The 6,024-nt window shown below is 47.5% G+C and overlaps 1 protein-coding gene and 1 long non-coding RNA gene across 2 annotated transcripts in view; one reads left to right on the top strand and one right to left on the bottom strand.

Moving 5' to 3' along the window:
- The window catches only part of LOC137504731 (uncharacterized), a 117,926-nt gene that overhangs the window by 4,927 nt on the left and 106,975 nt on the right, over nucleotides 1–6,024 (top strand). The gene's annotated exons all lie outside the window — the stretch shown is intronic.
- Nucleotides 4,351–6,024, bottom strand: part of LOC137504718 (N-acylethanolamine-hydrolyzing acid amidase-like) — a 50,347-nt gene continuing 48,673 nt past the window's right edge. The window contains exon 12 of the mRNA XM_068233305.1: nucleotides 4,351–4,495. The gene's annotated coding sequence lies outside the window, so the exon portion shown is untranslated. The remainder of the gene's footprint in view (nucleotides 4,496–6,024) is intronic.

Here is a 6,024-nt window from a genome sequence, read left to right on the forward strand (position 1 = left end):
TTTTTTTTACACACAATTGTCCATTTACAGAGGTCTTTCTCCCACTCAGCATGGGTATGTGTAAAAGTACAAAACAGTACAAAACACATTATACTACTTCTCCTGAGTACGGCGATACCACATGTGTGGCACTTTTTTGCACCCTAACTGCGCTAAGGGGCCCAAAGTCCAATGAGTACCTTTAGGATTTCACAGGTCATTTTGAGAAATTTCGTTTCAAGACTACTCCTCACGGTTTAGGGCCCCTAAAATGCCAGGACAGTATAGGAACCCCACAAATGACCCCATTTTAGAAAGAAGACACCCCAAGGTATTCCGTTAGTAGTACGGTGAGTTCATAGAAGATTTTATTTTTTGTCACAAGTTAGCGCAGTTAGGCTGCAAAAAAGTGCCACACATGTGGTATTGCCGTACTCAGGAGAAGTAGTACAATGTGTTTTGAGGTGTATTTTTACACATACCCATGCTGGGTGGGAGAAATAACTCTGTAAATGGACAATTGTGTGTAAAAAAATCAAAAGATTGTCATTTACAGAGGTATTTCTCCCACCCAGCATGGGTATGTGTAAAAATACACCCCAAAACACATTATACTACTTCTCCCGAGTACGGCCATACCACATGATTGGCACTTTTTTGCAGCCTAACTGTGCTAAGGGGCCCAAAGTCCAAAGAGTACCTTTAGGATTTCACAGGTCATTTTTGTTTCAAGACTACTCCTCACGGTTTAGGGCCCCTAAAATGTCAGGGCAGTATAGGAACCCCACTAATGACCCCATTTTAGAAAGAAGACACCCCAACGTATTCCGTTAGGAGTATGGTGAGTTCATAGAAGTTTTTATTTTTTGTCACAAGTTAGCGGAAATTGATTTTAATTGTTTTTTTTCACAAAGTGTCATTTTCCGCTAACTTGTGACAAAAAATAAAATCTTCTATGAACTCACCATACTCCTAACGGAATACGTTTGGGTGTCTTCGTTCCTATACTGCCCTGGCATTTTAGGGGCCCTAAACCGTGAGGAGTAGTCTTGAAACCAAATGTCGCAAAATGGCCTGTGAAATCCTAAAGGTACTCATTGGACTTTGGGCCCCTTAGCGTACTTAGGGTGTAAAAAAGTGCCACATATGTGGTACCGCCGTACTCAGGAGAAGTAGTATAATGTGTTTTGGGGTGTATTTTTACACATACCCATGCTGGGTGGGAGAAATATCACTGTAAATGACAATTGTTTGATTTTTTTTACACACAATTGTCCATTTACAGAGAGATTTCTCCCACCCAGCATGGGTATGTGTAAAAATACACCCCAAAACACATTATACTACTTCTCCTGAGTACGGCGATACCACATGTGTGACACTTTTTTGCAGCCTAGGTGCGCTAAGGGGCCCAACGTCCTATTCACAGGTCATTTTGAGGCATTTGTTTTCTAGACTACTCCTCACGGTTTAGGGCCCCTAAAATGCCAGGGCAGTATAGGAACCCCACAAGTGACCCCATTTTAGAAAGAAGACACCCCAAGGTATTCCGTTAGGTGTATGGCGAGTTCATAGAAGATTTTATTTTTTGTCACAAGTTAGTGAAAAATGACACTTTGTGAAAAAAAAACAAAAATCAATTTCCGCTAACTGTTGACAAAAAATAAAATCTTCTATGAACTCGTCATACACCTAACAGAATACATTGGGGTGTCTTTTTTTCTAAAATGGGGTCAGTTTGTGGGGTTCCTATACCGCCCTGGCATTTTACAGGCCCAAAACCGTGAGTAGTCTGGAAACCAAATGTTTTAAAATGACTGTTCAGGGGTATAAGCATCTGCAAATTTTGATGACAGGTGGTCTATGAGGGGGCGAATTTTGTGGAATCGGTCATATGCAGGGTGGCCTTTTAGATGACAGGTTGTATTGGGCCTGATCTGATGGATAGGAGTGCTAGAAGGGTGACAGGAGGTGATTGATGGGTGTCTCAGGGGGTGGTTAGAGGGGAAAATAGATGCAATCAATGCACTGGGGAGGTGATCGGAAGGGGGTCTGAGGGGGATCTGAGGGTTTGGCCGAGTGATCAGGAGCCCACACGGGGCAAATTAGGGCCTGATCTGATGGGTAGGTGTGCTAGGGGGCGACAGGAGGTGATTGATGGGTGTCTCAAGGTGTGATTAGAGGGGGGAATAGATGCAAGCATTGCACTGGCGAGGTGATCAGGGCTGGGGCCTGAGGGCATTCTGAGGGTGTGGGCGGGTGATTGAGTGCCCTAGGGGCAGATAGGGGTCTAATCTGATAGGTAGCAGTGACAGGGGGTGATTGATGGGTAATTAGTGAGTGTTTAGGGTAGAGAACAGATGTAAACACTGCACTTGGGAGGTGATCTGACGTTGGATCTGCGGGCGAACTATTGGTGTGGGTGGGTGATCAGATTGCCCGCAAGAGGCAGGTTAGGGGCTGATTGATGAGTGGCAGTGACAGGGGGTGATTGATGGGTGGCAGTGCCAGGGGGTGATTGATGGGTGGCAGTGACAGGGGGTGATTGACGGGTGATTGACAGGTGATTGACAGGTGATTAGTGGGTTATTACAGGGAAGCACAGATGTAAATATTGCACTGGCGAATTGATAAGGGGGGTCTGAGGGCAATCTGAGCGTGTAGGCGGGTGATTGGGTGCCCGCAAGGGGCAGATTAGGGTCTTATCTGATGGGTAACAGTGACAGGTGGTGATAGGGGGTGATTGATGGGTGATTGATGGGTAATTAGTGGGTGTTTAGGGTAGATAACAGATGTAAACACTGCACTTGGGAGGTGATCTGACGTCGGATCTGCGGCCGATCTATTGGTGTGGGTGGGTGATCAGATTGCCCGCAAGGGGCAGGTTAGGGGCTGATTGATGGGTGACAGTACCAGGGGGTGATTGATGGGTGGCAGTGACAGGGGGTGATTGATGGGTGATTGACAGGTGATTGACAGGTGATCAGTGGGTTATTACAGGGAAGCACAGATGTAAATATTGCACTGGCGAATTGATAAGGGGGGTCTGAGGGCAATCTGAGCGTGTAGGCGGGTGATTGGGTGCCCGCAAGGGGCAGATTAGGGTCTGATCTGATGGGTAACAGTGACAGGTGGTGATAGGGGGTGATTGATGGGTGATTGATGGGTAATTAGTGGGTGTTTAGGGTAGATAACAGATGTAAACACTGCACGAGGTGATCTGACGTCGGATCTGCGGGCAATCTATTGGTGTCGGTGGGTGATCAGATTGCCCGCAAGGGGCAGGTTAGGGGCTGATTGATGGGTGGCAGTGACAGGGGGTAATTGATGGGTGATTGATGGGTGATTGACAGGTGATCAGGGGGATAGATGCATACAGTACACAGGGGAAGGAGTGTCTGGGGGGGGGGGGGTCTGGGGAGAATCTTAGGGGTGGGGGGGTGATCAGGAGGGGGCGGGGGGGGATAAAAAAAAATAGCGTTTATAGATAGTGACAGGGAGTGATTGATGGGTGATTAGGGGGGTGATTGGGTGCAAACAGGGGTCTGGGGGGTGGGCAGGGGGGGGTCTGATGGGTGCTGTGGGCGATCTGGGGCGGGGGGGGGGGAGAAATCAGTGTGCTTGGGTGCGACATAGGGTGGCTGCAGCCTGCCCTGGTGGTCCCTCGGACATTGGGACCACCAGGGCAGGAGGCAGCCTGTATAATACAGTTTGTAAACATTACAAAGTGTATTATACACTTTGTTTGCGGCGATCGTCGGGTTAACATCCCGCCGGCGCTTCCGTATGGCCGGCGGATTGTTGCGGCGGGCGAACGGAGCCAGGCGGAGGCGGAGGTTCGCGTCACAGATGACGCGATCGCTCCGCCCATGCCCCTAAAAGGACCGCCGCCTCTGTGGGTGAGCCGGTCCTTCAGGGCTCCACTTCCCGGCCGCCCCTGTGCGTTAGGCGGTCGGGAAGTGGTTAAACAATGCCCATTGCCAGACTGTCATACTGATCCACTGTCTGTTATACATTTAGCCATGGACCCTGACAAATCAGGTAGATCAGATGTTTGTCACAAGAATCTTACTAAATTAGCAGCATGCTTGTTTCATGTGTTTGATTCAGACACTACAGACACTACTAAAGTTCAGCAAGACTGCCAGGCAGCTGGTTTTGCTTGAAAGGAAATAAATATGGCAGCCTCCATAGGTTAATCACCTCGGGCTCCGTTTAATTTCTATAGTATTGCCGGAAATTATGATCCTGTATAAATCATTAAATAAGTAATTTTCTGATTGTCTGACTTGGACATTACCGATACAGGAAAAATGCATTTCAGTTTAAAAAAACATGAGCTGCTTTTACAAAATTATGTTTACAAGATAGTTGGGTGAGTAGTTTACTTTATTATCAAACAGACATTACAATGTAGTTTCCAGAATTTTTTTTACACATCTGTAATCAATGGTGGATTTCATAAATACTTGTTCTTTTTAGACCTTTGTCCGGGTATGCTTTTTTTCCCAGTCACCTGTAATATAGTATGTATACGTTTTATGAAACATTTCAGTAGAAAAAAGATGTCAATTTCTGAATAATCAAAGTTTAGTTAAAAATGCTGATTCTCTAAATGGTTAAAACGGGCAAGTTATTACATGTGATGAAAAAAATGCATAAATAGGTTATTATAAGTACAGGTAGTCCCCAACTTACGAACGTTCGACTTATGAACGTCCCGCCGATACGAACGGCATGGATTCTGTATTTCCATGGGAACAAGTCAGAAAAAAAGAATTTCAAATTGGACTTGTAGTTTTTGAGAAAATCGATTTAAAAAAATGCAAAGAAAAAATGGCTTTTAACCACTTGCCGACCGCGCACTCATACCGCGCGTCGGCAAAGTGGCAGCTGCAGGACGCCGGCTGCAGGCTAATTAATCAGGAAGCAGCCGCTCGCGCGAGCGGCTGCTTCCTGTCAATTCACGGCGGGGGGCTCCGTGAATAGCCTGCGGGCTGCCGATCGCGGCTCGCAGGCTAAATGTAAACACAAGCGGAAATAATCCGCTTTGTTTACATTGTACGGCGCTGCTGCGCAGCAGCGCCGTAAGGCAGATCGGCGATCCCCGGCCAATCAGCGGCCGGGGATCGCCGCCATGTGACAGGGGACAGCCTGTCACTGGCTGCACAGGACGGATAGCATCCTGTGCAGCCCAGATTGCCAGGGGGGACAGGGATGAGAGGGAGGGGGGGAATTTCGCCGCAGAGGGGGGCTTTGAGGTGCCCCCCCCCGCAACACCCAGGCAGGCAGAAGCGTTCAGACCCCCCCCCCCCAGCACATCGTCCCCCTAGTGGGGAAAAAAGGGGGCGATCTGGTCGCTCTGCCTGCACCCTGATCTGTGCTGGGGGCTGCAGAGCCCACCCAGCACAGATCAGCTAAAACAGCGCTGGTCCTTAAAGAGGAGCTGTTAGGTATAAGGTCTCAGAGAAAATAAACACATATATCAGTAGCTAAAGATTGGCTGTACTTACATTACATATGCATTTCACTGTCCACGTTTGGATTTCACAGAATTTGTATATAGTATATGCAGAGATAGATGCTCCTGACAGCTCATGGCAGGCTCCATGTTTTTCTGTCAAATGTGTCGTCATGTCCTGCCTGCTTCCTGATCACAGATAAGCTCGTACTTGAACAACACAGTGTGCAGTGAATATTAATGAGCCATGTGGCTAGGAACAATAGCTGACTCCTGCAGTGTACTCTGCCCGGAGATTTATCAGTGCTACGCGCTGGACTGATTACAAGCTGCTGTAACGTCTCATTAGCAGCCGAGGGGAGGGCCCCAGAATGCTTTGCAGTTTAGTATGCGGCTTGCGTCCTTATGGGTCTATAACAGCCTTGCTGATAAGCACACATCAAAGGTAACTGAGATTTTTATCTTCACTAATGGCTTTATGGCTTCCTTCTAAACTGTTTAACACAGGATAATAGAGGTTTAAATTAGCTTCTGCAGCCTGACAGTTACTCTTTAAGGGGGGGTAAAGTGTGGGTCCTCAAGTG

Source organism: Hyperolius riggenbachi, chromosome 1, assembly GCF_040937935.1.
Source record: "Hyperolius riggenbachi isolate aHypRig1 chromosome 1, aHypRig1.pri, whole genome shotgun sequence".
NCBI lineage: Eukaryota > Metazoa > Chordata > Amphibia > Anura > Hyperoliidae > Hyperolius > Hyperolius riggenbachi.